The following is an 8079-nucleotide window of genomic DNA, read 5'->3' on the forward strand; positions in this document are numbered from 1 at the left end:
TGCCGTGACTCGGATTTGAACCGAGGTTTCTGCGGCCACAACGCAGGGTACTAACCACTATACGATCACGGCAGGCTACAAAGGACGTGTCCCACGCAGCTTTTTGCGTCCCGCTTTGCAGAGCCGGGCAAGCATTGCCATCTAGTGTGGGCCGGCTAGAACATGCCACCTGCGGCCATCCATCCTCCCCGGGCCGGCCGCTGCTGCTGCGGCACCCCGGGCATCCCTCGGCTGAAAACGGAGCTGCCCATCGAATACCTGCCAAAGAGGGGCTCAAATGTTATGGCGGCAGAAAAATATTCCTGCTTCTTTTGCAAATGCAGTTTGTTGGTGAAATCTCCCATAGCCTTCTGAAAATATTCCTGCTCCTTTTGGCAACTGCAGTTTGTTGGTGAAATCTCCCATAGCCTTCTGTTCAGCCAACATCTAGCTTCAAACGTGAAATAAATTTGGTCTGTGAATTTTCTTTCTGTTTTTGGAAAACAAAGAGGGGGAAACCTGGTGAAAACACGTTCAAAGCTACATTATTATTTAAAACATTGTTGAAAAGGAAGCATGAAAACACGTTCCCCTCCTGCTGTACACCAGATTTTAACCAAATTTGCCATAGCACATTGTACCAACCACTGGACTGTCACAGCAAGCTGGCACATTGTGACAGGTTTTGAACAGATGTGGCAGAAAAATATCGAAGCTAGTTAAATAGCAAATGTTGAGAGCAGTGAGTCATTAAAGAAGGATTTCTGTTCAGGCTTGAGAGTTAAGGTTTCAAAACACAAGTGTTCTAGTAGAGTTATTCTAATAATTATCTTATTGAAGATCTGATACCTGCCATTTAGTTTCGCTTTTTAATTCTATGTCTGACAGTGATAACAAGTGAAGATTGATAATATCAAGTATTTTCACAATTTTGTTAATTATTTTAAGAAGTGGAAGGAATTAGTGGATACACCAGATGGTTGTGCTGCCATCCCAAGGGACCCCATCAGGGTGGAGAAATGGGCTGACAGGAGCTCTCAGAAACTCAGCAAGAAAAAATGCCAAACCTGGCATCCAGAGACAAACAACCCCACGCTCCTGCACATGCTGGGTGCTAACCAACAGGAGAGCAGTGTGACAGAAAACAGCCAGGGAATCTTGATGAACACCAAGCTGACCATGAGCCAGCAGTGTACCCTTGTGGCAAAGATCAAAAACCACCCTGGCTGCATCAGGCAGAACATTACAACAAGTCAAGAGAGGTGACATTCTCTCTGTCTTCAGCACTGCTGAGACACATCCGAGTGGTGTGTCCAGTGCTGGGCTCTCAGGTGAAAGAGAGACTGGGAACACACTGGGGCAAGTCCACTGAAGAACCACTAAGATGATGACGGGCTTGCAGCTTAAACAGTGGACCTGGGGCTTTTTACATTCAAGAAGAGCAGGCTTGGTGAGTTTGTCAATGTGAATGTATCTGATGGGAGGGTAAAGATGTTGGAGCAAGGCTCCTATCTGCTGTATGCAGTGACAGGGCAGAAGGTGATGAGCAGTAATCTAAATAAAGAAAATTATTTTTAAATATTAAAAAAACCTTATTTTCTGTGAAGGTAGTTGAACACCAATTGCCCAGAGAGGTTGTGGAGCTTCCCTCCTTGAGGTATTCAAACCTGACTCAATCTTGGGCAGCTAGCTGTGGCTGATTCTGCTCAAGTCACCATGGTACTAGAGGTTTCCAGAGAGGCCAGCCAGCCTTGAGATTCTAATCCTTGGGAAAAAGAAAAAACCCCAGAATAAGAGCAACTCAAACCTGTTAACCAAATGTGGAATGACAGTGCTTGAAAAAAAAATTTAACATTTCTGTGATGTATATATGTACTTAACAGCACAGGCAGTTGAGCAGAGGGAGTCCATGAGTGCCAAGAAATGGGATACTGAAAGCTTGACAATCTTCCCTGTCAAAATCCACAAAGTCTGTGTTAGCCAGAGAAGTAAGCAATAGCTGGAGATTGAACATCTTAGTTGGTACAAAAACTTCTATGTTTTCAGAACTGACGAAGGCTTCATAACTTGCATCTTGTCCAGCACATGTGTGTGCTAGATTTTTCCTGGGAGTTGGAGGTACTCAGTGATGGATATGAATGTTTAATTGCTATATAATATATAACTATAGATTGCTACAGATTAGCAAGGTTTCCTGGAATTTTCCAGCTTCTTATTTTGCCAAAGTGAATAAATATAGATCACATTGTTTCAGGAAAATTCCATGTGATTATGAAAAAAGGAGTTGCCTATCTAAAAAAATAAAAAATTAAAAATGCCAGTTTACTACTGTGTTCAGACCACACTGTTTTTCTTTTCTCTCTCTCTCTCTCTTTTTTTTTTTTTTTTTTTTTTTACTATCTTTACCCAGTATTGTATGGGCACGTACACCACATACCTGGTTGTATGTGCTGGAATAATAACAGGAATGTTCACAATTGTGCTGCAAATTAATTCCATTTATTGGAAATTATTTTGTCTCAGTATTTTGCAGTTCTGGATTTGATCCAAAGATCTAAATTATTTTATCAGTGTGGCACAAGGCTACATTTCTGCATCTAAACACATATGCATAGCTCTAATTGCAATTCTTAGTTAGACTTTGTGTTAAATTGACTGATTTTTGTGTAAACTGACTTTTACATCAGTAATACTTGTGCATGGTCTAATGTAGATAAAATTCCTAGCCACTTCATATTTAAGGCCTACTTGCAGCCCAGTAATCTCTCTTTGTTGCTTCCATCCTCCATACCTCCCTTTTGTTGAAAATAAACCTTATTATTGTCAGAAAACCCAGTGCAAACCTATTAATTGTGTGGTACTGTGTGTCATTCAAGAGCAGGAGTGATTTTTGTAACATTTTAAGCTAAAAACATGCTTACGACATTAGTAGGTATGAGTCAAAGCTTCTGCCTTTGACTCATCTTGTGCGTTTGTAACTGTTAAACATTACTGGTTGCTGTTGCATCAAGGGAAAAACCTGTCACATTAAACTGTGTCAGCATGTCTGAATACAAAGCATAAGGCTCTGAGGATTCCTTGGTTTGATAGCAAGTTAGGTTCTTTAGTTAATTGTGGTTGCTGAAATTTAGATAAAACCTTGATTCATTTGGAAATTCAGAATCTAATGATCTAATGGTGGTGAACACCAGCAGGTCTCCTTGAAATAATCCTGGCACACCGTGTTTCCAGTGCTTCCATTTAAAAATTAACCAAGAACCAGTGGCTGGGCCTAACTTGGTAGCAGAAGCAGAAGAAACTTAGCTGTGCTCATAAGGTTACTTTACACTAGAGTAGGCAATGGCAACATCATTGAAAAGAGGGTTCTAGAACAAGGCAAAACTCAGAGCCAAGCAGAGGTGAGCTAAAGTCATCATTTTTGTTCAGTGTGTAGCTAGCTACTAGGGGATAGCAAGACTGCTCAGGTGCATAAGCACCCTAACTCACCATGGTAAAGCAGATCTCTGCCCCAAGACATCTGCAGAGTCATCTGTAATACAGTTTCAATGTTGCAGGAAATGTTACTGCTGCAGTTCAGATTCTGCTGTTGCTGCTCGTAAAATCCCCTCACCCTGTAATCTATCTTTACCTTACCTTACTTTGTCTTGGACATCTTCACCTTTTGTTACTTTTTACTTTAGGCCTTTCCTTGTGTATCATGACTTGAATTTTCACTGGACTCAACCTGTGCTCTGTTTGTGTTGTATGTATGTAAAGTAACCCATGGTTACATGCTGTGGGTTATTGCACACTTAAAACAGTAACTTCCAGCGAAATGGCCCCAGAGCAAGAGGCTTCTGAGCTGTGCCAAGGATGCAGAAGAGCTAACTCAGCTGCTAAGGCCTGTTGTGCACTTTCCTGAGAAAAATAAGTGAGCCTCATTAATGGGTGTGCATTCCAAAGCAAATTCTTTGATAAACGAAGTTTCACTTCAATCATACTAATGACAAGGCACCACTAAATTAGTCTGAAGAGTTCTTGGTTAAACTAAAAGTTTGTTACACAGTGTTATCTCCGTAACTATGCAAAATGTACAAATTTAGCCTCTTATTATACTTACTTTTAGTTATCTGAGTTGTTATGTGTGGAGGATTATACGAGAATTCAATGCAGACTGCAAAATGTTTAGGGTATGTATATATTTGGGGTTGAAGTGTGTTAGTGTCTTTTCCAATAAAGTTTTTTAAAAAAATCCTATATCATAATCTGAGTTTGATGATAAACATCTCACAGTTTAAAATCACTTTTTGAATTAATTTCTCATCTTAAGTTAGTACTGGCTTAATGTAAAAGATAGTGAATGTTTTTCATCAATATATGGATTTTATAGTGTCTAAACAATGCACTGGATAATAAACCTACCTTTAAGTAAACCTGTCTGGCAACTTAGACTTTATGATCCTGAGGAAATCCCTAAAACGTCCTATGGCTGTTGAGTTGGAGTTCTGGTGCAGAAACATGACTCATGCTGAAAAGAAAGCAGAGGATAGATAATGAAAGCTAAAACGAATCACATCCAGCTGTTTCAGTCTGTCTGGCACACAGATGCCAAAACCTGTCTTAATTCATGACCAGTATTAATTTTAATTTTTTTATTTTTGAAGGTTGTTCTAGCTGCAATGCAGTTAAGAGGTGATCTCTCCCTCTGTAATGAGCATGTCAGATCAGAACAGAGTGTTGTTAGGTGATGTCTGGTTTGAAATCCTACCTTTTGTACTCTTAATTGATGTAGTTACACAGATAGCTACAGACAAGGCCACCATTTTAAACAAACGTTAAAGACCCACTTGCAAAATTCTGACTTTTGGATGTTAGAGGAGCTAAGCAAATGTAGATTGCTTGGCTGTTCAGACAATACTGAAGCTATTCAGAAGAAACTTTTCCATCAGAGCACTTGTCCTATGAGGAAAGCCTGAGGGAATTGGGTTTGCTCAACCAGGAAAGAGAATGCTTCATAGCTACCTAATTGTGGTTACTGAGTACCTGAAGGAAGCCTACAAAAAAACCCCAAAAGATGGACAGGGACTATTTACAAAATATGTAGGTGTGATGAGGCACTGGAACAGGCTGCCCAGTGAAATTAGGAATGTCCCACTCAAATGTTCAAGGCCAGGTTGGATGGTATTTGGAGCAACCTGGTCTAGTGGAAGGCCCATGGCAGGGGGGTTGTAACTTTTAAGGTCCTTTCCAACCCAGACTGTTCTATGATTCTATGATAACTATGGCAGCAGTGAAGCCACACTTAACCTGATTTACAGCTTGTTCTTGGAAAGGATAACCATGAGGCAAAAACACGAAGGAAATGTTTACACACACTTCTCTTATGAAGAAGACTGGCAAAAATTTCAGACCAGCTGTCACAAGTGGAATACTTATCAGATCATTTCAGTCCTATTGTCAGATTTAATCTGGTTATGGATGGTAGCTGGGCATCTTTTAAAACTGGAAAAGGATTTCAAACCAATTTTTTTTAAAATTAAGTGGTTGCTTATAAAAGGAAAAATTATTTGCAAATTACTTAGACTCTCAGAAGCTCAGCTTTCATAAAACAAGATGCATATGAAACCTAGAACATTTTTAATTAAGGTTGTGGTTTTCTTCTTGGAAATAAATAGGTTTATCTAACATGTTCCAATATGAAGATTTCCATCAACACACTTATGCAACAAAGCATGAAATGACCTTTCTGTTGCAATTCTGCAGCCAAACATCTTGTAATTTCACCTGGGTCTAGGCAACATTGTCCCCCTTAGTATCAACCAGCAAATATGAATGTTTTGTTTTTCTTATTGCGTGCAGCTCAAGTCCTGTGCTTCTTCAGTTCAAAACACTTTGTTGGTTTCCTGAAATCTTAATGACTAGTTGCATAATTCCTCTAATACATGAATAGTCATTAGCAGCATAGTATAATCCTTCTACCAATATATTGCCATTCCTAGAAAACATTGGAAGTGCGTGGATCAGAAGCAATACCAATCTCTGGCAGGGAGTCTTGCTTTGTGGCCCTGAAGGTATAGATATATGATGGCAGCCACATTTGCCTACTGTCACCAGCTCACAGCACCTGTGGAGCTGAAGCAACTTTACAAATTTTGCTGCTAGCCAAGAATTTATCTTCAGCTATCAGACTGCTCTCATTGCTGTTTCAGGAAACAAAAAAAAAAAAATTCTACCATTCCCTAAAGGAACTCACAAAGATTCCTTCTGTATTTTAGCTGCTACTGGTAGGTCATGATTTCCAGAGTAAAATCACATCACAACACAAGTAAAAGACAAGATGGTCCATACATAGATCAATTACATAAACTTCTGTGCAAATTGATCAAATCTTTGTATAATTTTTCTTGAGATGGTGCTTCACCTTTTGTACAGATGCTTTCAGGTTTCTTCTCTGAGTCTTTCTAGGGATATATTGCCACTCATGTTACAAATGTTTTTTTCAAAGAAAGGTAACCTTGGTATCACTAAAACATTGCTCTGAATATCCCATGTTCAAATCCCTCTGCATAATCTAGACAGGAGTATTCTTGCTGTTATTTGGCTGCCAAAAAATCTTTTCTTATCTGTTTTCAATATTTTCTTCAGACTTAAAATTTTTTAAACAACCTTAAAAGCATAGTGGATGGTATATTATAAATATATCACAAGTTCATTCTGTATAATGCTGACAACGCCATCCAAAGCATCAGGCTAGTAAAACAGTCAGTGAGATAACAGCAGTGTATCAGGGTGCCCATGAGAGCTCAAATTCATTTCCCTGTAGATACCATCCCACTGGCAGCTGTCAGATGTTGACCACAAACATGCTAGTACTTCTCCTGCTTCTGTGAGACTTTTTGGATTGCAATGAAAAGATACTGTAATTTTTTTGCTTTCTTTTATTTAACATACCATTTTATCTTTCTGGGGATAGCTTTTGTTAATTCAAAACCTTATGTGGGGTGCAGTGTGGTGAAAGATACCTAAATAACCAGCTTGACAACCTGCACTAAAAAAACCTGCATGTATTTTTGTGGTAACAAAACAGAAGATTTTAAAAACTATTAGGTTAGTTAGCATTAAAACAAAAGTGTTCAGATTATTATGCTCAGATTTTGTAGTGCAAATTACTTCTTCAACATACTATTTGGAGTAAGGAAGGTCTGCTCAGGGGATGACAGAATGGGAGCCACCTAGAGGCCTTTGAAACTCTGGAGGTAGCAGAACTTTGTAGTGTTTTTAGTCCTAAAGTTAGAAAGACATTACACTCCATGATATGGTCTTTTATTGTGTCTGCTGAATGCAAACAAGTGAATAAAACAAAAGCTTCCTATCAAACACACACATATATTGCTAAAAAAAATCCTCAATTGTCTTATTTAAGATTCTGCATGCAGCTAAAATTGGTTATATTCATGATGTTTTGTTATGCTTCAAAGCTGCAAAGTATAAAAATTATGTGGTTTGTATCTGTCTGGTAGTTAAGATTTAGCTAGCAAGAGCTCATAAGGAACAGGCAAAATAACATCAGGCTTCTGACTTCCTTCAGAAATCTAATTAATGATCCCTTGCTCTGCATTTAAATAGTCTGAGAGGTGTTTGAACATTTTTAGAAAATACTTATTTTTAGAAAAACTCAAACAATTGCTCAACTTATATCTGTGAAATAACAAAATGTTAAAATATTACCAGGTTAAAAATCAGTCTAGGAACTGGATATTAAAAGCTGAACCTCAGAAATTAATTAAAAACTATTAAAATCTGTTCAGTGTTATTAAATTGATCTGGAAAACACAGAACTGTTATTTCATAGTGATTTAACCAATTGCATCCACATTTTGAATATTTGGAAAATTCAGATTTTCATTGATATGATCTGATTTGTTTCATTGAAAATCTGCTTTTAATACACAGTCTTTTTGGGAGGGAAAAAAAAAAAGAGAAAAGAAAATAGTTGTATGGGGTACCAAAAGGAAAGTGACACCAGGTTTTCTCTGTAAGCAGTAGTGCTGTTTGCCACAGAATTCTCAGCATGTTCTTACCTTTCCCTTTTTGATGTACATCAGAATCATCTTAAATAGC

General features: G+C 38.4%; 1 non-coding gene across 1 annotated transcript; it reads right to left on the reverse strand.

Moving 5' to 3' along the window:
* TRNAH-GUG (transfer RNA histidin (anticodon GUG)) lies at positions 1–72 on the reverse strand. Its single transcript has one exon. It is a non-coding gene; the product is annotated as a tRNA-His (tRNA).
* Between the last annotated feature and the right edge of the window lie 8007 nt (positions 73–8079).

This window comes from Cyanistes caeruleus, chromosome Z (assembly GCF_971803275.1).
Source record: "Cyanistes caeruleus chromosome Z, bCyaCae1.hap1.1, whole genome shotgun sequence".
In the NCBI taxonomy this organism is placed as follows: domain Eukaryota; kingdom Metazoa; phylum Chordata; class Aves; order Passeriformes; family Paridae; genus Cyanistes; species Cyanistes caeruleus.